Below are 27,471 nucleotides of genomic sequence, written 5' to 3'. Positions count from 1 at the left end.
CCCAGCTCCCTCTACTGGCCAGGCGTGTGTATAGCACTGGGCCAGCGCGATGCATTGTGGGAGGCGATTAGAATAAAAGGCGGGTGCAGAACAGAAGGGAACACTATATGGCAGCATGTGCGCAGAGGAGAGGAGTCCGCAGAGCGGGGCTGGTGACTCGCTACAAGCGGTGAGTGACTGGGCGGGCATGTGTGACGTACTCGAGCTGGTGGTAACGTCCCTAGTGCAGCCGGTGCGTGTAATGTCAGATATTGCGGGCGCCCTGAGCGCTGTTTGGAGGGGAAGCCGCAGCCGGGGAGGGCAGCCCGACGTGTGTGTGTGTGTGTGTGTGTGTGTGTGTGTGTGTGTGTGTGTGTGTGTGTGTGTGTGTGTGTGTGTGTGTGTGTGTGTGTGTGTGTGTGTGTGTGTGTGTGTGTGTGTGTGTGTGTGTGTGTGTGTGTGTGTGTGTGTGTGTGTGTGTGTGTGTGTGTGTGTGTGTGTGTGTGTGTGTGTGTGTGTGTGTGTGTGTGTGTGTGTGTGTGTGTCCTACCTAACCTATCCTGGGGGTCAGCTACCTATCTAACCTATAGTGGGGGGTACCTACCTATCTAACCTATAGTGGGGGGCAGCTACCTAATCTCACCTATACTGAGGGGGCACCTACCTAATCTAACCTATCCTCAGGGGGCAGCTAACCTATCCTTGGGGGCAGTTACCTATCCTTGGGGGGCAGCTACCTATCTAACCTATCCTCGGGGGGGGCAGCTACCTATCTAACCTATCCTGGGGGGGGGGGGGGCAGCTACCTATCTAACCTATCCTCGGGGGGGTAACCTATCCTCGGGGGGCAGCTACCTATCTAACCTATCCTCGGGGGGGCAGCTACCTATCTAACCTATCCTCGGGGGGGCAGCTACCAATCTAACCTATCCTCGGGGGGGGCAGCTACCAATCTAACCTATCCTGGGGGGGGGCAGCTACCTAATCTAACCTATCCTGGGGGGGGCAGCTACCAAATCTAACCTATACTGGGGGGGGCAGCTACCTAATCTAGCCTATACTGGGGGGGGGGCAGCTACCTAATCTAACCTATACTGGGGGGGGGGCAGCTACCTAATCTAACCTATACTGGGGGGGGGGCAGCTACCTAATCTAACCTATACTGGGGGGGGGGGCAGCTACCTAATCTAACCTATACTGGGGGGGGCAGCTACCTAATCTAACCTATACTGGGGGGGGGGGCAGCTACCTAATCTAACCTATACGGGGGGGGGGGGGGCAGCTACCTAATCTAACCTATACTGGGGGGGGGGGCAGCTACCTAATCTAACCTATACTGGGGGGGGGGCAGCTACCTAATCTAACCTATACTGGGGGGGGGGGCAGCTACCTAATCTAACCTATACTGGGGGGGGGGGGCAGCTACCTAATCTAACCTATACTGGGGGGGGGGGCAGCTACCTAATCTAACCTATACTGGGGGGGGGGGCAGCTACCTAATCTAACCTATACTGGGGGGGGGCAGCTACCTAATCTAACCTATACTGGGGGGGGGCAGCTACCTAATCTAACCTATACTGGGGGGGGGCAGCTACCTAATCTAACCTATACTGGGGGGGGGGGCAGCTACCTAATCTAACCTATACTGGGGGGGCAGCTACCTAATCTAACCTATACTGGGGGGGCAGCTACCTAATCTAACCTATACTGAGGGGGCAGCTACCTAATCTAACCTATACTGAGGGGGCAGCTACCTAATCTAACCTATACTGAGGGGGCAGCTACCTAATCTAACCTATACTGAGGGGGCAGCTACCTAATCTAACCTATACTGAGGGGGCAGCTACCTAATCTAACCTATACTGAGGGGGGCAGCTACCTAATCTAACCTATACTGAGGGGGGCAGCTACCTAATCTAACCTATACTGAGGGGGCAGCTACCTAATCTAACCTATACTGAGGGGCAGCTACCTAATCTAACCTATACTGAGGGGGCAGCTACCTAATCTAACCTATACTGAGGGGGCAGCTACCTAATCTAACCTATACTGAGGGGGCAGCTACCTAATCTAACCTATACTGAGGGGGCAGCTACCTAATCTAACCTATACTGGGGGGGGGGGGCAGCTACCTAATCTAACCTATACTGGGGGGGGGGGGGGCAGCTACCTAATCTAACCTATACTGGGGGGGGGGGCAGCTACCTAATCTAACCTATACTGGGGGGGGGGGCAGCTACCTAATCTAACCTATACTGGGGGGGGGCAGCTACCTAATCTAACCTATACTGGGGGGGGGCAGCTACCTAATCTAACCTATACTGGGGGGGGGCAGCTACCTAATCTAACCTATACTGGGGGGGGGGGGGCAGCTACCTAATCTAACCTATACTGGGGGGGGGGGGCAGCTACCTAATCTAACCTATACTGGGGGGGGGGGCAGCTACCTAATCTAACCTATACTGAGGGGGCAGCTACCTAATCTAACCTATACTGAGGGGGCAGCTACCTAATCTAACCTATACTGAGGGGGCAGCTACCTAATCTAACCTATACTGAGGGGGCAGCTACCTAATCTAACCTATACTGAGGGGGCAGCTACCTAATCTAACCTATACTGAGGGGGCAGCTACCTAATCTAACCTATACTGAGGGGGCAGCTACCTAATCTAACCTATACTGAGGGGGCAGCTACCTAATCTAACCTATACTGAGGGGGCAGCTACCTAATCTAACCTATACTGAGGGGGCAGCTACCTAATCTAACCTATACTGAGGGGGCAGCTACCTAATCTAACCTATACTGAGGGGGCAGCTACTAATCTAACCTATACTGAGGGGGCAGCTACCTAATCTAACCTATACTGAGGGGGCAGCTACCTAATCTAACCTATACTGAGGGGGCAGCTACCTAATCTAACCTATACTGAGGGGGCAGCTACCTAATCTAACCTATACTGAGGGGGCAGCTACCTAATCTAACCTATACTGAGGGGGCAGCTACCTAATCTAACCTATACTGAGGGGGCAGCTACCTAATCTAACCTATACTGAGGGGGCAGCTACCTAATCTAACCTATACTGAGGGGGCAGCTACCTAATCTAACCTATACTGAGGGGGCAGCTACCTAATCTAACCTATACTAGGGGGGGGGTGCAGCTACCTAATCTAACCTATACTGGGGGGGCAGCTACCTAATCTAACCTATACTGGGGGGGCAGCTACCTAATCTAACCTATACTGGGGGGGGGGGCAGCTGCCTAATCTAACCTATACTGGGGGGGCAGCTACCTAATCTAACCTATACTGGGGGGGGGCAGCTACCTAATCTAACCTATACTGGGGGGGGGCAGCTACCTAATCTAACCTATACTGGGGGGGCAGCTACCTAATCTAACCTATACTGGGGGGGCAGCTACCTAATCTAACCTATACTGGGGGGGGCAGCTACCTAATCTAACCTATACTGGGGGGGGGGGCAGCTACCTAATCTAACCTATACTGGGGGGGGGGGCAGCTACCTAATCTAACCTATACTGGGGGGGGGCAGCTACCTAATCTAACCTATACTGGGGGGGGGGCAGCTACCTAATCTAACCTATACTGGGGGGGGGGGGGCAGCTGCCTAATCTAACCTATACTGGGGGGGGCAGCTACCTAATCTAACCTATACTGGGGGGCAGCTACCTAATCTAACCTATACTGGGGGGGCAGCTACCCAATCTAACCTATACTGGGGGGGGCAGCTACCTAATCTAACCTATACTGGGGGGGGCAGCTACCTAATCTAACCTATACTGGGGGGGGCAGCTACCTAATCTAACCTATACTGGGGGGGGGGCAGCTACCTAATCTAACCTATACTGGGGGGGGGGCAGCTACCTAATCTAACCTATACTGAGGGGGCAGCTACCTAATCTAACCTATACTGAGGGGGCAGCTACCTAATCTAACCTATACTGAGGGGGCAGCTACCTAATCTAACCTATACTGAGGGGGCAGCTACCTAATCTAACCTATACTGGGGGGGGGGGGGGCAGCTACCTAATCTAACCTATACTGGGGGGGGGCAGCTACCTAATCTAACCTATACTGGGGGGGGCAGCTACCTAATCTAACCTATACTGGGGGGGGGGGGGGCAGCTACCTAATCTAACCTATACTGGGGGGGGGGCAGCTACCTAATCTAACCTATACTGGGGGGGGGGCAGCTACCTAATCTAAGCTATACTGGGGGGGGGGGCAGCTACCTAATCTAACCTATACTGGGGGGGGGGGGGGGCAGCTACCTAATCTAACCTATACTGAGGGGGCAGCTACCTAATCTAACCTATACTGAGGGGGCAGCTACCTAATCTAACCTATACTGAGGGGGCAGCTACCTAATCTAACCTATACTGAGGGGGCAGCTACCTAATCTAACCTATACTGAGGGGGCAGCTACCTAATCTAACCTATACTGAGGGGGCAGCTACCTAATCTAACCTATACTGAGGGGGCAGCTACCTAATCTAACCTATACAGGGGACAACTATACTGGCTACCTATATTGGAGGCACCTACCTATACTGGGGGCATCTACCTTTCTAACCTATGCTAGGGGCAACTATTCTGGCTACCTATATTAGAGGCACCCACCTAGCTAACTTATACCAGGGGCACCTGCCTACCTAACCTATACTGGGGGCAACTATACTGGCTACCTATACCGGAGGCACCTACCTGGCTAACCTATACCGGAGGCAACTATAGTGGCTCACCTATACTGGGGGGACCTATAGCTGGCTACCTATACTGGGGGAATCAATACTGAGTGCAACTAGACCTGGCTAACCTATACTGCGGGCACCCATACCTTGCTTCGGGGGGGGGCGCAATTTTTACACCCTCGCCCTGGGTGCATTTTAGCCTGGAAACTGCACTGCCTAGGGGCCCCCCTCCTTCCATCAGCGGCGGGAGGTGCGGCATATACAAGAAGCTCCGGTGGGGTAATCAGCCGCTATAGGTCCAGCTGCCTCCGGGCTACGCTGTCTCCTCTCTATATTCCTGCTCGCACCACTTCCTGGTTTATTGCGAGCAGCAATTCAGAGAGGAGACACCGTAGCCCGGAGGCAGCTGAACCTCTAGCGGCTGATTACCCCGCCTGAGCTTCCTGTATATGCCGCTCTCTCGCCGCTGATGGAAGGAGGGGGGACCCCAGGTGAGGCAGGGGCGATGGGAGTCGGGACCCTACCCCACTAACTACTCGGCTACCTAACTGCCCAGCCTCCCACCCCGGCTACCTAACTGCCCAGCCTGGCTACCTAACTGCCCACCCAGTGCAGTGCCTGCACTGCAAATGGTGTACCAGCCTGCCCAACCACCCTCCCTCCAGGTAAATGTTAGCCCACTATATACCTAACTACATATACTGCATTTTGTGTGGAAATCTGCCGCCAATCTGGTTGCCTATTGTGTGGAAATCTGCCGACAATCTGGTTGCATATTGTGTGGAAATCTGCCGACAATCTGGTTGCATATTGTGTGGAAATCTGCCGACAATCTGGTTGCATATTGGGCTCTATTCTCAAAGAGCCAAATTTTCCGCAAAATGTTACCGCTATATTCCCGCCAGCGGTAAACTCCGCATTTTTTCCACATTCACTAATATTTTCCGCATGTTTGCTGCATGCGGGAAAAAAAGATGCGGAAACAGCCATTATTTATGCGGGAATGATGCGGTAAAAAGGTCGCATGAAAAAGTGTTTAAAAAAAAAAAAGTTAAAGTCCAGCAAGCACAGCCCTTAAAGGGATACTGTAGGGGGGTCGGGGGAAAATGAGCTGAACTTACCCGGGGCTTCTAATGGTCCCCCGCAGACATCCTGTGTTGGCGCAGCCACTCCCCAATGTTCCGGCCATGCCTCCGGTTCACTTCTGGAATTTCTGACTTTAAAGTCAGAAAACCACTCTGCCTGCGTTGCCGTGTCCTCGATCCCGCTGATGGCACCAGGAGCATACTGCGCAGACACAGACCATACTGGGCTTCTGCTATACACTCCTGGTGACATCGGCGGGAGCGAGGATACGGCAACGCAGGCGCAGTGGTTTTCTGACTTTAAAGTCAGAAATTCCAGAAGTGAACTGGAGGTGGGGCTGGAGCATCGGTGAGTGGCTGCGCCAACACAGGATGTCTGCGGGGGACCATTAGAAGCCCCGGGTAAGTTCAGCTCATTTTCCCCCGACCCCCCCCCCCCCCCCCCCCCCCTACAGTATCCCTTTAAGCCTCCACACTTCATTAAAGTCAATGGGATGCAGAATATATCACCTACTACTTGTAGGTGATAAAAAGGTAATTAACCAGGGCTGTGGAGTCGGTCCAAAAATCCACCGACTCCTCAGTTTAGGATTCCTCCGACTCCTCGACTCCGACTCCTCTAATTTGCATATTACAATTTTGTTGATTAAAAGTATGTAACATGAAATTCGTCTCTTAACTGCCAACGCTTAGGAATTTTACAAGACAACTGAAGTGAGAAGGATATGGAGACTGCTATATTTATTCCCTTTAGACTAAAACTAGTCCTTGGTAAGAGTACTTATAAAAGGTACAAACCGGAACAAAGAACATCTATCAGGCCCTAGGCAATGTAAGTGTGGGTACATGTAAGAATGATGGTGCAGGTACTCTGCAGGGGAATGAGGAGATTCTTCCTCTATTACACATTCTTCATGCACAATCTGAACAAGGTTTATGGGTGACAGACAACACCTCTGTGTTCAATGTGAACAGCATTCTCAGTGGATTCCCTGCAGCTCTGTGGGGAGTGCATATGTAGAGTATAGTACTACTGTGTAACAAAGTAAACCTGAGACAGATGAAATTAAAGTTTTATACATACCTGGGGCTTCCTCCAGCCGCCTTCAGGATAATCAGTCCCTTGTTGTCCTCCTCCACTACTTGGATCTTCTGCTATGAGTCCATGTACTTGAGCCAGTCGGGCGTAGTGCGCATGCACACACTCCGCCGCCAGGAGCATACTACACCTGTGCAGCACTATTGCGCAGGTGCAGAATGTTCCTGGCTGTGGGAGCGGCATGCGGCCGGACAGCGCTGACTGGCTGAATTACCAGGACTCATAGCAGAAGATCCGGGTGGTGGAGGACAGCGAGGGACTGATTGGCCTGAAGGGGGCTGGAGGAAGCCCCAGGTATGTATAAAACTTTATTTTTCATCTGTCTCAGGTACCCTTTAATTTGTAGTCACCAAACCAAATTTTAATAACATATCAAATTATTTGATTTCATGAGCAAAGGGAGTGCATACATTTGCATAAATCAGCATCAATGCAGAATTATTTCCATCTCATTGACCATCTCTATTAGTGACACAGCTACACATCAGGCTTTATTCTTACAGCATAGATGTTATTTAGTATATATAAGATTCCTGTGTACACATCATATATACAGTCACAATCAGATATGTATATCTGACCTTAAAAATACGGGGACTGCTTTATTGAAGCAGCACAAGTAACTAATTTTGATTGGTTTATTTCATTTTTGTGGACTAAGCACAGCTATTACTGTATATATACTGTATATATACATTATTTTTAATGACTTTTATCTGAGAAATAGAACATTTTATCATATTTTCTATTTTAATTACAGTTACAAATTCATTAGGAGTCGGAGTCGGTGCATTTTTACCCGACTCCGACTCCAGGCACCCAAAATTGCACGACTCCGACTCCACAGCCCTGTAATTAACGACGAAATGATGCGCCTGAACATTTTTGAGAATTTATCTTTTTTATTGCGGGAAAATACCGACTTTTGCGGAAATCTTTCCGCCTGAATCCCGCACTTTTACCACACTTTTTCCGCATGCGGAAAAAAAATGCGTAACATTTTGAGAATTCCAACTTGACGGTATTTTGGGTGCAAACTTCCCGCATGTACTTTACCGCATGCGGGAAGTCTTTGAGAATAGAGCCCAATGTGTGGAAATCTGCCACCAATCTGGTTGCATATTGTGTGGAAATCTGCCAATAATCTGGTTGCATATTGTTGGGAAATCTGCCGACAATGGCATGCGGAAATGCTGAAAACAGCTCACTTTACCGACCTCTTAGCAAAGTCTCCATTCATAAAGGCTCTTTCCGCATGCGAAGCTGACATTTCCGAGCAGAGCGATAAATCACCGCCTCGTGTGGTGATTATCATAAAAAATGTAACAAACTGTCAATTCATAAAGATTACCGCAAGCGGTATGAGGACAGGGAATACCGCCCTCTCTCATGTGGCGATAACAATGTTAAGCTAATGGAGACACAGACCTCCCAGGCAGCTGCAGTAGAGCGGAACACGGAGAAATTTATCAACTCCGCAGCTTCTCCTGTTTCCGCAAGCCTACCGCCAGCCTAGTTCGGGAAATCTCCGCACTCCTATCGCAATTGTATCTTTTTCTATGAATGCCCACACAGAAGTATAAATACCGGCAGCAGTGTTTTTCCGCACTGAGTCTCATTACCGACAACACCTTTATGAATGATACCCAATCTGGTTGCATGTTGTAGGGAAATCTGCTGACAATCTGTTTCCAGGACCCCGCTGCCCCCCCCCCCCCCCCTCCCCTCAGGGCAGCGGGGTCCTGGAAGCAGAGCAGAGATGGATCGCTCTTTTGGAGTGGAGCCAGCCTTGCAGGGACAGGTAGATGAGAGGTGACATGGGTGCCACTGCCAGATATGTGTAGAGCACACGTACTGGCTATAATGTGCTGATCATTTTAGGCTGTCTGTTCCATAGTTGTGCATAGTGAACACATGGGAATGTTTTGGCTCAGCACAGCTCAGTAACTTTGCAGACAGCGTGCTGGGCTAGAATGACAGGGCAATGGCAATACAGCAGCAGCTACATGCAAGCCATGCTGACACTTGTAGTGCTATCTGATGGCTTGCAATACAGCAGCTACAAGTGAACCATGCTGACACTTGTAGTGCTCTCTGATGGCTTGTGATACATCAGCAACTACATGTAAGCCATGCTGACACTTGTAGTGCTCTCTGATGGCATGCAATACAGCAGCAGCTACATGTAAGCCATGCTGACATGTGTAGTGCTATCTATCATTTAAAGTATACAGATGAACATATAGGTGAAATATTATATCTATCTATCATGTGGGCAATTTGTGCAAAAAACATTTCTGCTCTCCCTTCTCTGTCCACTCCCTGCCCTTCTCTGTCCACTGCAGGGAAAGTCCTGTCCTGCTAGTCATTTCACCCATGAATGCTTCCCTAGTAAAATGATTCGAGATTTGGATCAAAGATCCAGATCTTTTCAATGATCTGATTCGAATCATCCGAATCATTGAAAAGATCTGGACATCCCATCTCTACTGGAGGACTCTTCTGTTGCTCCGCCCCTGTCTCCAGCCTCACCAGCCCAATCAGAAACCTGAGGGGAGGCTCCCACTTGTTGAGGCAAGCACGCTAGTTTTGTTGCCACCCGGGAGAGACATGTGCCTGCAGCCCTGCACACAGTAACAGTGCGCATCATGACTGTGTGTGTGTGTGTGTGTGTGTGTGTGTGTACACACAGTGAATATGGTGAAGCATATAAGGGGGTGCCTTTTACATTGAAGGGGTTCTGTGGGGGGTTGAAAATGTACACATACCTTGGGCTTCTACCGCGCCCCTGCAGCTGTCATGTCCGGCGCCATCCTCCTACAAACCTTAGCGCCAGTCCTAGTCTGATAGTCGTGTAAGACAAATGGTGCTCGCTCCTGTGCATGTCATTGGGAGCTTACTGCACAGTACATAGTATTCTTGTACTGCACCGTATACTCCCAATAATGCGTGCGGGAGCGAGCACAGCCGCAGCTGGATTAGATGCTGAATTACAGGAACAGCGGATCGTTGGAGGATGGTGCGGGACATGACAGCTGCAGAGACTGGTAGAAGCCCCAGGTAAGTGTCAGTTTACTTTTCAACCCCTCCCCACAGAACCCCTTTAAGGGGACAGAGGTGGATGTGGGGTCAATGCCAAATCTCAAGAGATATCCTGTTGAAATTAATTGGGAATCGGCCTGTGATGTACGAGCATCCAACAGATCTCCCTCTGATCAGAAAGAGATCTCTCGGTCAATTTGCTCTTAAATCGTCTGATCTGCGGGCACCTTTTACTCCACTCTTTACATGGTGGGCAAAACTTGTATGTGATAATGAACTGATGACATGATGGTGCGTGTCTATATATTTGAGGTGCAGTATGCTGCCTCTGATTTGACTAGTGCAAGGACTGTTAAACGAATGCCATTGATGATCCATGGCTTGCAGGTCTTTGTTTTTTTGTTCTGAAATGTTTTCAGTTGAATTTTAAATTTTGGCTGCTTTGTGGGTCTTGCTGGAAACCATTAGTTCTTCATTATATTGGGCTCTATTCACAAAGCATTACCACATCCGGTATTGCTGAAACCAGCTGATTTTACCGATCACCTTCCCAAGTTACAAATCACTAAACTTGGCTCCGCACAGAAAATCAAATTTTCCTGACTAGTGATCTCAATTACAGACTTGTGCAGTAATCACCTCAGGAAATGTCAATTCACAAAGATTTCCGCATGTCATTTATTGGCCAAAAGTATCAAAGCAGAAGAAGCTGACAATTGTGCAGGCATCCCTTTAGATGTGCATATTTGTATTGTAGCATACAGAAGAGCTCCCCCTTGTGGCTCCAGCACATCTAAAGGGATGACAGGCTGTGTTATGATGTATCTGGACCTGTACCCCCGGCTACAAAGCGGACTATATAAGTCGGCCTGGGACAGTCACAGATCTTCTCTTGGAGGTAGCGCATAGCTAGAGATGATCCCGATCAAATCGGAAATTCGTGCCCTCCCACGACCAAGTTAGACCTCGTATTGGTAAAGTTTATCCCCATTGTTATGTAAACTCTCTCTTGTGTATCTTTGTAACTTTTATCTTTGTAATTTTTATATATATTCTGCGCTGTTCCACTTTTTGGAATATTAAATATTTATTTAATAAGCTTGACTTCTGCTGTACTAAGCCAAAGCTCATAGCCTAGAGAAAGAGACTGCAGTGTAATTTGCATTAAAAGTTCAGTGCCTGATTGTGCCTTGCTACTGTGATTGTCGTGTGTGTGTGTGTGTGTGTGGCGTTCCCGTATTTGGCCTAAAGCGCAAAAGCTGACCCAAGTACAAAAGCGCCACACTGCATGCAGGCCACTCGACAGCAGAGTGGGAATTGTTGAAGTGTCTAGCAGCAGCTAGTGGTGGCAGTGAGAAGTGTTTTGCGGGGTTACAGCCTTGTGTTAGCTCGACTAAGGCAGCGTCCCCTCTCGAGCTGGTCAAACCCACGGTCGGAAACCGTATCTGCAGGCTGCACAGTCTGGAAAACCACTCACACACTCACTAAGTGACACATACCGACCAGGGCTTAATGAATTGAGGCATGTTTGTTCGGTAAATTACCAAACTTCTGCCTCATGGGTGGAAACTTTTTTTTTGTGAATTTGGAAAAGTGTAAAATACTGCATGATGTATTTTACCGTCCCAAATGCTTTTACCGAACTGCTTATTGTGAATAGAGCCCATTGACTTAAAATGACATGACCCCTGGCCCTTTTTTGGTATAAACAGGGTGCCCATGATTTTCACCTTCAATACCCTGCCAATTTGATCATAAACACCGCATTTCACAGATATCGACTTCCACAGAAACCATTGGTGTGGCATGCTGGAAATACTTTGGTTGAAAGGCCTCCATAGGTTGTGTAGTGGAAATGGCGTTTGCTTTCGTGGCAACCCTCCTGGTGGGTCTCCGCAGCTTCTCCCTGCCCCACCCCCAAGAGTATGTGTACCCCCTGGGCCCATGGTCACGGCTGCACACTCACCTGTCACGCTGGCTTGCCTTCTCCTGTGTCTGGCTTCTTTCTTAAATTGTTACCATCGAGTGTCAGTATCCTGTGATAACACTGTTACTACATGTGGTGGTGTCAAGGGATACAAGTGCTCATTGTAGAAATACATAAAGACACAGGGAGAGGTGTTGGTGTGACTGGTGAGCCTGCAACACTCACAGGCCCAGTGAGGGACACCTCCTGATTCAGGAGCACTCTCCCTTCTGCAGTGAAACTTTAAAGAAAACCTGTATTGAAAAAAGGGCCCGGGGGGGGGGGGGGGGTTACTTGCGTCGGGAGGGGGAAGCCTCTAGATTCAATTGAGGCTTCCCACGGTGGCCAAGTAATATTTCCCTTCGTGGCTCCAGCACTGGTGCAGTAACTCTGCTTGGCTTGGGCTCAGGTGGAAATGGCCAATCCCAGTAGGATCTGCTCTAATGCGCAGGAACAAGTTGGGTTCAGTTATTTCCAAGCCGAGCACCGCTACTGCACTGGAGTGGGGGAAAGCAAATATTGCAGGCGCTACTGTGCCACAGCCTGACAGATTATTGGCTGTGGCTTTGGAGGGGCCCAGCAAGACTACCATGGGATGAAGCCTTAATCAGAGCTAGAGGCTCCCACTCCTTAGGTAAATATCTCCCAGGGGCCCTTTTTTCTTTTTTTTATAGTTTCTTGGAAGGGAATGGTCTCATCCGTCATTGGCTTAGCACTATAGGCGACGCAGAATGCAGGTCTGTTGCTGGCATAGCTTTGTGAAGCCACACCATGCATATTTGGCTGCTACCAGCATCACCTGACCAAGGATAACGGGTGAGTGGTTTGGACTCGCACTTTGTATGCCAGAATAACAGGCAGGCAACTGGCATTGTTTACAACAAAATACATATGGCAGCCTCCATGTACCCCACCTTGGGTTCCCTCTCTTAAAGTGGACCCAAATTAAAAATATAGGATTTCAGAAATAAAATCTATTTTCTAAATTATAATGGCAGCCTTTTTCAGCTGCATGATGACAAATCTAAAATATTTTATTGGAGTAACCCCTTCCTTCCTTTCATATTGCCAGGACTAGGGTTGCCGCGATATACCGGTATGACGGTATATCACGGTTTCAATGTGCATGGTAATCGTACCATGCACATTCACGAAATACCGGTTTTTTTCCACTTCCGCTGCGCTCTTCGTTCGCCAAGTGCCCGGCTGTCTCTGCACACGAGATATCGCACTTCCAGGCAGCAAGTTCGTGCACTCATTGGCTCAGCGCATGGTAAGAGGCGTGACCATAGCGCTTGCTGGCAACTGCAGACAGTGCAGAGGCTCATGGCTGTCTGAGCTGTGTAGAGACGTGATATGCAGAGACTGTGCACAATCACTGACCAGCTGAGCAGGAATGTTAATTAGTTTACATGGCATGCAGCTTGAAGCGGGGACCGGGGACGGAGCAGTGCGACGGGCTGTGATTTAGTGATGGGTCGTTCGCGAACGAGCCGGCTCTTTGCTGTGAACGACAAGAGCTGGTTCTCGGTTTTGAAAGAGCCGATGCCTCAGCCGCCTCACACAGCTCTGATTTGCTGTGTAATAAAGGGTGCTGAGGCATGCTGGGAGATGTAGTCCTCCTCTTGCAGCTTGTACGAGTGTATGGGGCGGAGCAGAGCAGTAGCAGGAGGGATTGCCCAGTCAGAGAAGCAGTCTGGAGTTGTCATGGAGACGGGGCGGGGCTTTTACGCCGATTCTGAGTGGTGTCTAGTGATATTTAATGAAGAGCGGATTCAGAGCCGTAAGAGCCGGCTCTTTAATGGGAGCCGATTCAGAAGAGCCGATTCTCCGAGAAGAGCCGGAATTCCCATCACTACTGTGATTGATCGCACAGTGAAGAAACACGTGCTGGAGTTGTACATGGAGCTGACAGCGGGACGGAGCAGTGTGGTGAGCTTTGATTGATAGCACAGTGAAGAAACACGTGCTGGAGTCCTAAGGGGAGCTGACAGTGGGACTGAGCAGTGTGGTGAGCTGTGATTTATAGCATAGTGGAGGGTCGCATACAGGTCATGGAGAGGGATGGAATACTGTCTGTGGAGTCAGCTGCAGTGTAAACTGCAGACATAATGTGGTCTGGTGAGAGCCAGTGGAAGCACTTAGCTCTCTTTATTCTTATATATTGTTCTATATGTGTGCTTGTGAGGGGAGAGTCCTGGGTCTCTCTCTAGGTATATAGATAGATTTTTTTTTTTTTTCTCTCCTACCATAGTCTGAGATTCCCCTGTCCACCATAACCTCCCCATCAGCATCACAGTGTGAGACCCCCTCCCCATATCACCCAAAAGGAAGAGGCTCCCTTGTCCATTAGCAGCAGCCAGTGTTTACCCCCAGTCCACTAGCATCACACAGTGTGAGACATCTAGTAAGAACCCCTTACCCACATCGACAGCACCCAGGGGGAGATCTCCCTCCCCACCTTATAGCTTTCAGTGGCACTACATTCTCATCCAGCAGCACTCAGTGCAACTCAGTGCAATCTTCTCCCATACCCAGTTTACCGAAACCCCCCACATGACAGGTGATCATCTACACACACCCTAGAACTGCACCCTGTATGTACTTAACCTGCCCTCTCATCTGACTGAGCACAGCAGAACATAATTTGATCTCTCCTGTGTCATTTGTGACCTGACTGACGGAAGGAGAACAGATTTCTGCACCCTGACCCTGCATGTATTTAAAGAGAACCCGAGGTGGCATTCAGGCCCGGATTTCTGGCAAGGTCACAGAGGCCATGGCCTAGGGCGATAAAAATTAGCAGGGCGCAGGACTTGGAGAGATAAGAGGTCACATGTCAAAGTAAATCACCACTCCTGCTTTGCTCTGGTCTGCCTGAATTCCAGAGATCCCTGCATCTCTCTTACTTGTGCAAAGTGTGTGTTATGGCAGTCAGCATCTGCTGTCACCTGTATGATGAGAGGGGACAAACAATCTGCTGTGAGAAGAAAAATATATGGTCTCAAGTAGCAGAACTCTTGAGTTCCGATTAGTTTTTCTCATGCAGCACGCATTCACGGGCAGGAATTAGCAGCTCTCCCCTCTCCCTGACTGATGATGGTTTATTACTAGGTCAGTGCTGTTAAAGACCTCAGATCTGTTGAATTTATGGCTTTTTTTTTTCCTCCTAGAGAATGCCAACAACATTCTTTCTACAGTTTAACTCTTTCCTGGCTTTTTTTTGCCAGCAAAGTACTGTGTTGACCATCAGTGAAAGCAGGATGTTTTGAAACAGAATGACAACTGTGTTACATTTATATATATTTACAAAACAATCAATGGATCTCCTGCTGACTGTTTATATAGTTGTGTGCTTAACATCTTGTATACAGTAACAAAGTCTGAAGATGGCTCATTAACCAAAGGCTGACTGTTTTTCTTTTGGTTAGCCAATAAAAAGTGTTATTCTGTTACAAAACTTTCTGCTGACTGATTTTAAAATCTGTCTTAAGTGCTAAATTGTCACTGTGTAAAGTACACCTGAGCTTATGCTGGGTACACACAATGCAATTTTCTGACAGCTTTACTGTCAGATCGACTATTTCCAACATGTCCGATCTGCTTTCCAATCAATTTTCTGAATGATTTTTCATAGAAGTGAACAGCAAATTGATCGGAAAATTGAAATTAGATCAGACATGATGGAAATAATCGACCTGACAGTAAATCTGTCAGAAAATTGCATCATGTGTACCTAGCATTACACTACATGTATGCCAGTGTGTGTAGTGTCGGATCCTTCTACCTACTTGTTCTCTGGTTTGGATGGGCTTCTCTGCATTGTGCTACACTGTCCCCTATTTGTGACTCTGACGGCAGCAAGTAGCACAGAGGATAAAGAAGCAGCGCTGTCCACTGGGGCTCCTTGTGATTTTGCCCTCCTGTATGCATGTGCACAGGAGCCGAGGGAGTGTTATGGGTATGCATACTTGACAAGTGCTGCTGAGTGCTCATACATGAGCGTCATTTCTCAAGTATGCAAGCCCAGAACACTATTGACTGCAGTGCATGCAGGCAGGAGCGCAAAATTACATGGAGTGGACAGAGCATGCACTGCTTCTTTGTTGAACGGGGCAAAGCAGCAAAACAGAGGGGGGCCCGTTCACACTAGTCAGAGTTGGACAGAATGGGGGAGGGGGGGGGCGGTTGGTGACAGCCGGCCTAGGGCGCTGGAAAGTACAAATCCGGCCCTGGTGGCATTTTCAAATCTTAATAGGACACAGAGACTTGTCCTGTATGTCTGTGTCATTGTGCTGCAGCCGATTCCCTCCCCCCCCCCCCCAACCGCGCTCTGCTATCCCCCCAGCAAAATACCACCAGGCTAACGACAATCTGCTTGTCGCTAGCCTTCTATTTACCTGCGGCTTTTCAATCCATCAACAGGCTCCCCCCGCCGCTAGCTTCCTCCCGGAGGGGCAAGCAGCTGCAGCACAATGACACAGAGGCAGGTTACTGTGCACAGGACATGCCTCTGTCTTAAGATTTAAAAATGGCGCCTCGGGTTCTCTTTAAAGAGTTTTAGAGCCTGTCTAATGCCCTGTCATCTGTGACAAAGCACAGCACACATTGTAATTTAATCTCTCCCCTGTGTCCGCTGACTGCCACCTCAGATAAGCTAATTTTGAAAGTACACCAACTAAGAAAGCACATGTTGTAATTTGATCTCTCTGCGTGTCACCTGTAACCTGACTGCCACCACGGCAGATAAGCTCATTTTTAAAGATAACCTGTTGCACTGCAGATAGCTGAAGATTTTCAGCCACAGATCATGCAAGCTCAGGCAGCAGAGATGTATGCAGCTGTACCTGAGCCTGTACTAGCTGAGTGAAGCAGGGGAAATATGCAGGATGCTGATGTGGTGCTTTTTATAAGGGTGATTGCAATGAGAATAATTGTGTAATATCGTATACCGTCATGCCGCGGTATTTTTTTTGACTGTTATCATACCGTGAATTTTCATACCGTTGCAACCCTAGCCAGGACACAATCCAGCAGACTGGTGGAGGAGATAAAAACAAACAAAACACAGGCTGCTACTGATGTCAGAGGGGAGATGATCTCAGCTTGTGTGAGATTTCACAGACTCCGCCCCTGTGAGGGAGGGTAGCTGATGACAAACACACCCATGATCTAAAACCTCCTAAGCTCAGAAGTAATGGCTGCCACCTGTATAACCCTAGTTATGAAAAGAGGGTGAAAAGCATGCACTGAAATGCTCATAGGTTTGAAGGAGTGGTTTATCTTTGTATGTCAGTGGTGCAACTAAATATATTGAATACAAAAAAGTTTGGTTTGCATCCGCTTTAAGCATGTGTAGACTGCACCTTGTATTCTAAGTAACAAATGGTGAAACTCTGTGGGGGTGGGGAGGAGCCTCTGAGAGGAGTTCTGTGGCTGGTACAACTGCAGTGTTGGTGGTACTATGCATATGACTGTGCTGCCTAACCCACTGAGCTACTAATCATCCTGCTTTGCTGAACTTGCCATCTGCCCATACATTTGATTATTGAACTGTTAGCCAGCAAGTATCTGATTTGGGTCAATAAGGAAATTGTACCATTGTCTTTGCTATTGCTTTAAAGGATACCTGTAATGACAAGTTTCTTACTACCTGGGGCATCTTTCTGTCAGCCTCCCTGTGCCATTTCTAAACCAGCCTCTGGCCCCCTGCTGTGGCTAAGTTTCTCGCACATTGATGGCCACTGCACCTATGCGGCCCTGGCTGCGCATGTCCTCGTTTGCGTGTCCCCCCACCCCCCCCCCCCCCCTTCCCCCTTGCTGAGAGCATCTGCTGCAGTATGAGGCTTTCACATACTGCCCCTGCTCAGGACTCTCCCACCAACAGGAGTGTAAATGAGGACAGTCACGGTCAGGACCACACATGCACAGTGGCTATCCACTTGTGATAACTTGGCAGGGACTGAAGGATCCTTCAGAGATGGCACAGGGGAGCTGTGGGGGATGGCAGATGCCCCAGGTAAGTGACACTGTTTGTCATTATAGGTTTCCTTTAAAGGAGTTGCACAACTTGCAGTGAGTGGGAACCTTGTTTGGCTGCTTTAGGTGACTGACCGTGTAGGTTTGATGCTGTCACAGCCGCCAGCGCACTTACAATCTGGTGTTTGACACTTGAAAACCATAGGTTCAAACATAAATTGCTCCTCCTCTGTTACAGGGTATCACTACAGCTTGTGTTACTTTAACCAGTTCAGGACCATAGGCTTGCAACCCACTAGTAACCAGGCTATTTTTACAATTTAATGCTCTGCAGCTTTATAGGCTTGCTGCAGAGCTGTATCACTTGGCACACAAGTGAATGCGCTCCTTTATGCCCACCAACAGAACTTCATTCTTTTTATTTGTATTTTAGATTTCTGGATTATCACTCCCCTCCCTCCCCCCGACAGCCAATCAGGGCAATCCTCTCTCATAGGCATTAGCCTATGACACAGCTGTCCCCAGTACAGTGCTGCAGTAGATCGCAGCGCTGTACAATGTAAGTAGACTGATAGCGGAGCTCTGTCACTCAAGCAGGGATGCGCACAATCTCCTATAAAACCCGGCCCAGGAGTTGATGCCTTTCGGCATTAGGTGGTTTTAGTGCTGCCACCTTCCCAATGCCTTAGGTGGTCGGGAAGGGGTTAAAGGGAATGTGAAGTGATAGAAATACAGCAGCTGATCTCTTCATTCTCTACCATGCAGGTTTGGCTTCTGTGCTGTAGAGATGGCTCGAACCTCCAATTTTAGGTTTGCGAGCGTCTGAAAGTTTGTGAACCGCCATAGACTTCAATGGGCAGGCAAACTTTCAAAACTTCAAACATTAATTCTGGCCAGAAAAGTGGTGGAAAAGATTTTTCAAGGGGTCTAACACCTGGAGGGGGGCATGGCGGAGTGGGATACACGCCAAAAGTCCCAGGGAAAAATCTGGATTTGACGCACAGCAGCGTTGTAAGGGTAGAAATCGCATTGCATGCTAAATTGGAGGCATAAAGTGCTTTCAAACAACGTGTCCGTCAATCAGGCAGTGTAATTAGTGTACTGCTTCACACTGACAGACCAAACTCTGTGTAACGCACCGCAAACAGCTGTTTGGGTAGTGACGGCTGTGCTGGACTGGTGCACACATTGGCGAGAGTGCAGGCGATAGCGTTTTCAAGCCCATATGGTCGCTGGGTTGAGGTAGCGCAATGATAGAACAGTAGTGACTATCCAGCTGATCGAATTTGGTCTGTCCACAATGAAGCAGCGACCTTATCTTGGGTGTGCCCCCAACACTTTCATATAGCAGGCGGTCATTGCTTCATTGTGATACGCAAGCCCCTTCACCGCGGCAAGGTAACGATCACGAAAGGGAATTGACACATGCACGTGCTTTTTGTTTTGCTGTTGCAGTGCAGCCAGAAAAATTAGGCAGACATGTACAGCAGAAAAAATGTGTTTGGTAGCAGCCTTAAAAATTCAGGAATCCACTTGGAGTCCTGGACCCAGTTGGTGGTGGCAGAGAAGGCAGTCAAGCGGCCTGCAGGCAGAGATGCTGTGTGGGGACAACTTAGTCTTGGGGCAGGTAGTCACACGGTGTGCAGGCAGAGCTGCTGTGTGTGGGGGACTGACTTAGTCTTCGGGCAGGCAGTAGCCCTCTGGGATCCATGCCTCATTCATTTTGCTAAAGGTGAGGTACTGAACACTTAGGCGACTTATCTTAGTGACAATGCCTCCGCTAAAGGTCCTTTCTTACAGGGTGCTTGAGGCAGGGCAAGACAGAAGTTGGATGGCAAATTGTGACAGCTCTGGCCACAGGTCAAGCCTGCGCACCCAGTAGTCCAGGGGTTCATCGCTGCTCAGTGTCTCCATCCACACTTAAGGTCAGGTAGTCGGCTACCTGCCGGTCGAGGCATTGGTGGAGGGTGGATCCGGAAGGGCTAAGGCGAGACGTTGGACTAAAGAATGTCCGCATGTCCGACATCACCATGAGATCGCTAGAGCGTCCTGTCCTTGCCTGCGTGGACATAGGGGGGGAGGAAGATTACTGGCAGTGGCACCTGTATTCCGTTGTGCTGTGACAGCACCCTTAAATGCACTGTAAAGCATAGTTGCCAGCTTGCTGCATCCTTTCTGTCTTCTAGTGATTTGGAAACATCTCTGCCACAGTGCTTATACCGAGGGTCTAGTAGCGTTGCCACCCAGTACAGGTCATTCCCCTTGAGCTTTTTTTATACAGGGGTCCCTGCATGACACCTGCTGCAGTTCTTCCGTTGCCTCCTCTTTTATACAAAAAAAGTCCTCATCTGACTCTTCTTCCTCCTTCCCCCTCTGTGCTGCCGCAGGTGTTGAGGAAACATCTGGTTCTGCTGATTGATCCCACAACTCTTCCTCCTGTTACTGTTGATGCTCCTCCACAGCTTGATCCACCACTCTATGCACGGCACGCTCCAGGAAGTAAGTGTACGGGCTCAAGTCGTTAATGGTGCCTTCACTGCAACTTAGCAGGTTGGTTACCTTCTCAAACGGCTGCATGAGCCTGCATGCATTTCGCATCAGTGTCCAGTGGTTGGGCCACAACATCCCCATGTCCCCAGATTGTGTCCTTCTACTGTAATTGTAGAGGTACTGGGTGATGGCTTTCTCCTGTTCCAGCAGGCGAGAGAACATGACCAGGGTCGAATTCCAGGGAGTCGGGCTATCCAATATCAAGCGTCTTACCAGCAAGTTGATTCCCCACTGAATGTCCCCAAAGCATGCCATGGTTGTGTAAGACCGCCTGAAATACCCACACAACTTCCTGGCCTGTTTCAGGCCTTCCTCTAAGCCTGGATACTTTGACACAAATCTTTGAATGACTAGATTGAGCACATGTGCCATGCAGGGTACATGTGTCAGCTTTCCCAAATTCAAAGCTGAAATGAGATTGCTGCCGTTGTCACACACCACGTTGCCGATCTCCAGCTGGTGCAGGGTCAGCCACTGATCCACCTGTTAAGAGCAGCCAGGAGAGCTGCTCCAGTGGGACTCTCCGCTTTGAGGTAAGAAGACCTGTCTAACATGGCGTGACACCATCATACCTGGCATGCAGTATAGGCCCTGGGAATCTGGGACTGTGTAGCTGGAGAGGAGATCACAGCACAAGTAGAGTTGAACTGCCACTCAGCCAAGGAGGAGGAGTATGACAGCAAAGAGGATGTAGCAGGAGGCCTGTCTGCAAGCCGTGGAGGTGCCACAAGTTGGTCCGCTGCACAGCCATGTACTCCCTGCTTGCCATCGGTCACCAGGTTGACCCAATGGGCTGTGTAAGTAATGTAGCGGCCCTGACCATGCTTGGCAGACCAGGCATCCATGGTCAGGTGGACCCTTGTCCCAATGCTGTGTGCCAGGGATGACACCACTTGCCACTTCACGGTACAGTTTGGGTATCACCTTTTTAGAGAAATAATTGCGGCCTGGCATCTTCCACTGCAGTGTCCCAATGGCCACAAATTTACAGAAGGCCTCAGAGTCCACCAGCTGGTATGGTAACAGCTGGCGAGCTAACAGTTCTGCCACGCCAGCTGTCAGACGCTGGACAAGGGGGTGACTGGCAGAAATTTGGCTCCTTCCACTCAAAGATTTCCATCACGGACACCTGGCTGCTGTGGGCAGAGGAGCAGGAACCGCTCAAGGGCAGAGTGGAGGAGGGTGGCTGAAGATGCTGCACTTGGAGGAAGAGGAGGGTGGCTTTTCTTTTGTGTGGCTTCTGCTCAGGTGCTCCTCCCATTGCAGTTTGTGCCTTTTTCTCCATGTGCCTTCGTAAGGCACTTTTCCCTACGTGAGTGTTGGCCTTTTTTTGGAGGCAGAGACAACAGATGGCATTGCTCCGATCTGCTGCAGACGCATGAAGAAAATTCCAAACCGCTGAGCCCCCCTGGGGTGATGGCACTATGGTGGCATCAGCAGCTGACGTTGAAGGGCATGTTGGCTGGCTGTCCATAGGTGGCGATACATGGCGCCGGATACTGACACCAGCTGTTTCTGACAAGCTTTCAGCAACTAGTCTCCTACTCCTCTCTGACTCCCCCTCTGAACTGTCCCCTGTTCATCTCCTCTATTGAGAACATGCTTGGGATCCGTATCGTCCTCATCACAATAATCCTGCCCAGCTTTGCTTGCCTCAAACTGCACCGACAGCAGGTACTTCATCATCTTCACATGTTACGTCCATAGTGTCGCCGCCTAACTCAGACATATGAGGTGGTGTAAATTGCTTAGCTCCTTCATCTGGTTGTAACAATGGCTGTGAATTGGTTAATTCCCCACCAAATAACTTCTGTGAAGTGTCAAATGCTAGTGGATGTGGTGCTTGTAGTAGTGCTGGTGGCTGTGGAAGATGAAGTGCTCTGTTAGTCAACCATGTCCTGACAATCTTGGGAGTTGATAGGACGTGCCTTCTTCTGAGCACTGTACTTTGGTCGAGGGCCGCACAAAATCACATCAACCCGACCTTGCACAGACCTGCTGGGTGGCCTTCCTCTGGGTCTACCTCTGCCTGTTTTTGTCCGTTGTCTATATTGGGGGGGGGGGGGGGGGAGAGAATGAAGTGAAAGGTATGCACTGACTTGACTAATACAATGTGCAGTTAACAGGTATGCACGGAGTGGTATATCGCACTGCGTGCACTCACGTAGGTGGATGCACTGAACACAACAGGTAGGTATATGCAGTGATGGGTATTACAATGTGCACCTGTCACACACAGACAGGCACAGTGACACTGCGTGCGCTCACGTAGGTGGGTGCACTGTGAACAGGTAGGTAGGAATATGCAGTACTGGGTATTACAATGTGCAGCTGCCTGACACACACAGTATGAATTATCAAGTCTGTCTATGCAACACAAGTGTCAGTGGGACACACAGGAAAAAAATAGATTGGCTCTCCAAAGAGATGTTGTGGGGTGCTATATATTTTATTTTATTTTTTTTTTTTCCCAATAAGAATCAGTAAGGAGCCTAACTAATCTTTCCCTATGAGTCTGCTCTGTCTGCAGCAGCTGTCCCTTCTCTATTTACTGCAGGCACACAAGTGAGTATAATGGCTGGCGCACCGCCTTTTATAAGGGTGGGAGTGGCTCCAGGAGGGAGTGTAGCCTGATTGGCTACAATGTGCCTGCTGACTGTTTAGAGGGTCAAAGTTGACCCTAATGGTGCACTATGCGGGTGAACCAAACTTCCAGAAAAGTTCCCGGTTCGCCGCAATCGCGAACCATGGAAGTTCATCGGCGAGCCGTTCGGGCCATCTCTAGTTGTAATTGGGAGAAATGGGAAAATGTGTGGGGGTTTTATCTAGTCACTTTTTTGTTTTACTTTAAATCGACAATTGCTGTTAAAAGGCCTACAATAATTCTGAGTAAGGAGCACCACCCAAAGAGCCCAATTTGTAGTGAAGATAAGTAGAGATCATTTAGAGGTGATAATTAGTGAAAGTTATTGGCAAATGAATAGCAGGCACACTGGAATTTTACAATTGCTTTGGTCCATTAGGGGAAACACCTTTTCAGTGGTAAAGTAGTTGAGGTTAGAGCAGGGCATCAGGAGCAACTGTACTTTGTGGGAAGGTTGGGCATGAGTTTCATGGCCCAGGACCATCTGACTGCTACTGGCCATGTTAGTGTCTCGACAGGGAAGTGCTTGTACATGTTCTACTGGGCATGCTTTAACTAAAAGTAGACATGCAACCTCTCCCTTAAAGCGGACCCAAACCAAACATTTTTTTTTTTTTTAATTAAAAATATTTAGTTGCACCACTCTGACACATTCAAAGATAAATAAACACTCCTTCAAACCCAGGGCTGTGGAGTCGGAGTCGTGGAGTCGGAGTCGTGGAGTCGGGCAATTTTGGGTGCCTGGAGTCGGAGTCGGGAAAAAATGCACCGACTCCGACTCCGACTCCTAATGAATTTGTAACTGTAATTAAAATAGAAAATATGATAAAATGTTCTATTTCTCAGATAATAGTCATTAAAAATAATGTGTATATATACAGTAATAGCTGTGCTTAGTCCACAAAAATGAAATAAACCAATCAAAATTAGTTACTTGTGCTGCTTCAATAAAGCAGTCCCCGTATTTTTAAGGTCAGATATACATATCTGTTTGTGACTGTATATATGATGTGTACACAGGAATCTCTTATATATACTAAATAACATCTATGCTGTAAGAATAAAGCCTGATGTGTAGCTGTGTCACTAATAGAGATGGTCAATGAGATGGAAATAATTCCGCATTGATGCTGATTTATGCAAATGTATGCACTCCCTTTGCTGATGAAATCAAATAATTTGATGTGTTATTAAAATTTGGTTTGGTGACTACAAATTAAAGGGAAACTGAGACGGATGAAAAGTAAAGTTTTATACATACCTGGGGCTTCCTCCAGCCCCCTTCAGGCTAATCAGTCCCTCGCTGTCCTCCACCACCCGGATCTTCTGCTATGAGTCCTGGTAATTCAGCCAGTCAGCGCTGTCCGGCCGCATGCCGCTCCCACAGCCAGGAACATTCTGCACCTGCGCAATAGTGCTGCACAGGTGTAGTATGCTCCTGGCGGCGGAGTGTGTGCATGCGCACTACGCCTGACTGGCTCAAGTACCTGGACTCATAGCAGAAGATCCAGGTGGTGGAGGAGGACAACGAGGGACTGATTATCCTGAAGGCAGCTGGAGGAAGCCCCAGGTATGTATAAAACTTTAATTTCATCTGTCTCAGGTTTACTTTGTTACACAGTAGTACTATACTCTACATATGCACTCCCCACAGAGCTGCAGGGAATCCACTGAGAATGCTGTGCACATTGAACACAGAGGTGTTGTCTGTTTACAATCTTCTCATTCCCCTGCAGAGTACCTGCACATCATTCTTACATGTACCCACACTTATATTGCCTAGGGCCTGATAGATGTTCTTTGTTCCGGTTTGTACCTTTTACAAGTACTCTTACCAAGGACTAGTTTTAGTCTAAAGGGAATAAATATAGTAGTCTACATATCCTTCTCACTTCAGTTGTCTTGTAAAATTCCTAAGCGTTGGCAGTTAAGAGACGAATTTCATGTTACATACTTTTAATCAACAAAATTGTAATATGCAAATTAGAGGAGTCGGAGTCGTGGAGTCGGAGTCGGTGGAATCCTAAACTGAGGAGTCGGAGTCGGTGGATTTTTGGACCGACTCCACAGCCCTGTTCAAACCTATGATCATTTCAGTGCATGCTTTTCACCCTTCTCTTTTCATAACTAGGGTTATACAGATGGCAGCCATTAGCAATTCCTCCATTGCCGGACACCATCTACTCCACCAGTTTGCCAGATTTTTTTCCCGGCAATTTGAAAGGAAGGGGAGGGGTTCCTCCAATAAATGTAAAATATTTTATATTTGTCATCATGCAGCTGAAAAAAGGCTGCTATATATTATAATTTAGAAAATAGATTTTATTTCTGAAATCTTGTATTTTTAATTTGAGTCCACTTTAACCCTTGTAAGCACCAGAGCTTGAGCAATAGTTTGGGGCCCAATGCTGTACAGACACTTCTCAAGTCTATGCTAACAGTGTTCTGCTGATGAGGAGGAGGTACAATGACAGTTGGCAGGGGGAGTAGGGCAACAATGCCCTCAGCATGCAATTTGCCAATCTGATCTCTTGCTGACTCATAGGAGGGGATCGGTGCCTGCTGTACACATGTTCATTCTCAGTAGAGGCAGCTCCCATCTAACGTGTACAAGGCATTTCTATGGAATTGTACTATTTGCTAATCTGGTTTAATGATGTATCATGAAGCTTGCCTTGTATGCCTATAGTAATTGTATTTGTTTGTTTTTTCAGTTATGTGGGGAAAGCCAAGGAAGAGGCTAAGAGTGGCAACATCTCGCAAGCTATCAAATATTTTCAAAGAGCCAACTCAATACACCCCACTGAGAATCTCAAAGGTCAAATTTCACCCCTTAAAGCCTTACAGCTGTCAAATGCTGAACAACCGGATTGTTTAATGCTGAATGCTTAACGTTGAACGTTGTTTAATGAATTGTATGAATACCAAAAAGGTGTGTCCTTTTTATACAGTTTGTGCCGAGATGGGAAGAAAAGGAGGGATTTTGGCCGATATGGGGCTTGGCAAAACCATCCAAGTAATTGCTTTTCTCTCTGGTATGATTGCTTCAAAACAAATCAAAACAGTGCCTTTGATTATGCCAGCAACGCTAGTTAGCAATTGGGTGGAGGAGATAAGAAATTGGACTCCAGACACGCAGTTCAGAATATTCCATGGGGCTGAGAGAAGACTAAAGGCCTAGAGAAAATACAGAAAGGTGGCATAATTATATCTACATACAGAATGATACTAAATAACTGGCAGCAAGTGTCTTCCTATAATGGCGCAAAGTTTTATATGGGATTTTATTTTGGATTAGGCTCATAAAATAAAAAAATCCAACCTCCAAAACGGCACAAGCCTGTGCTGCTATTTTTGCAAAAAATCGAGTCCTTCTCACTGGTACGTCCAAAACAACTTACAAGAGTTGTGGGCTTTATATGACTTTGCCTGCCAAGGAACCCTGCTTGGAACTGCAAAGACCTTTACAATGGAGTATGCAAAGCCAATTACAAGGGCTAGAGAGAGACGCAACACAAGATGAAGAAACACTTGGGCTAAAGCTTTCCGAGAATTTGCTGAAAATGATACAACCATATTTCCTAAGGAGAACAAGACTTGCAGAAGAAAACCTCATCAGAAGGGAAGATCATGTCCTCTCTCACCAGAAACAATGACTTTATATTGTGGGTGTATCTATCACCAGTCCAAGAAGTGGCCTACAAATGCAGGATTAGAGATCTTTGCTTCATGTTCTACATGAGACCATCAGTTGCCATTTGATGATCATTACAGGTTCACTAGCTATATGCTTACTCTTCTGCAAGCACAGTACTCCATGCATATCGCATGGCTTTGCTGTTCAGCTATAGCATTGAACTGCCTGTAATCATCTGATGAGAGAACCTCTGGGGACTGCAGCCCCTTATAGTTCCAGTAGAAGTGTTATGCCCAGTTTGGGGTAGTATTGGGATTATAGTATTTTCTGGGGGGTTTTGTGATTCACTGTTTAGTCTATATATGTTTTTATCAATATTTTGTAATAAAGCTTATATACATTTTTTTTCATGCACCCAAGAGCCAATTCTCTCCTTTATTGCTTTTCTATTTTCTTTCAAGTAAATCCTTTAATCAGCAACTATTTCCAGAATAATCAAATTCTTAAAATGAAACTGACACAAAATGGAGGAAACCAATCTGGGAAAAAACATTGCTTACCTCGGGTGTATTTGCCCTGGTGAAGCCTCGGGACCATTTTCTGGCTACAGGGTTATACGGATATGGCTGTGCAGAACTGAACTTCATTCACCATGTATTCTAGCTGTGGAAGAAGCGTTAGACCTAAAAGATAGTATTGCTTAATCTAGTGAGGAAGAGATTTTAGATGCTGAGGCTGAAGAGGAGCTTGAACATAATTGTCTCTGCTCTCCTGAGCTGT

At 48.0% G+C, this 27,471-nt stretch overlaps 1 long non-coding RNA gene across 1 annotated transcript; it reads left to right on the top strand.

The window, feature by feature from the left end:
* The first annotated feature begins 85 nt into the window (after positions 1-85).
* On the top strand, positions 86-25,803 carry LOC137525265 (uncharacterized). Its single transcript, XR_011022902.1, has 2 exons — positions 86-169; positions 25,769-25,803. It is a non-coding gene; the product is annotated as an uncharacterized lncRNA (long non-coding RNA).
* The last annotated feature ends 1,668 nt before the right edge of the window (positions 25,804-27,471 follow it).

Source organism: Hyperolius riggenbachi, chromosome 7 (assembly GCF_040937935.1).
Source record: "Hyperolius riggenbachi isolate aHypRig1 chromosome 7, aHypRig1.pri, whole genome shotgun sequence".
NCBI lineage: Eukaryota > Metazoa > Chordata > Amphibia > Anura > Hyperoliidae > Hyperolius > Hyperolius riggenbachi.
This window is presented reverse-complemented; position numbering and strand designations above follow the sequence as displayed.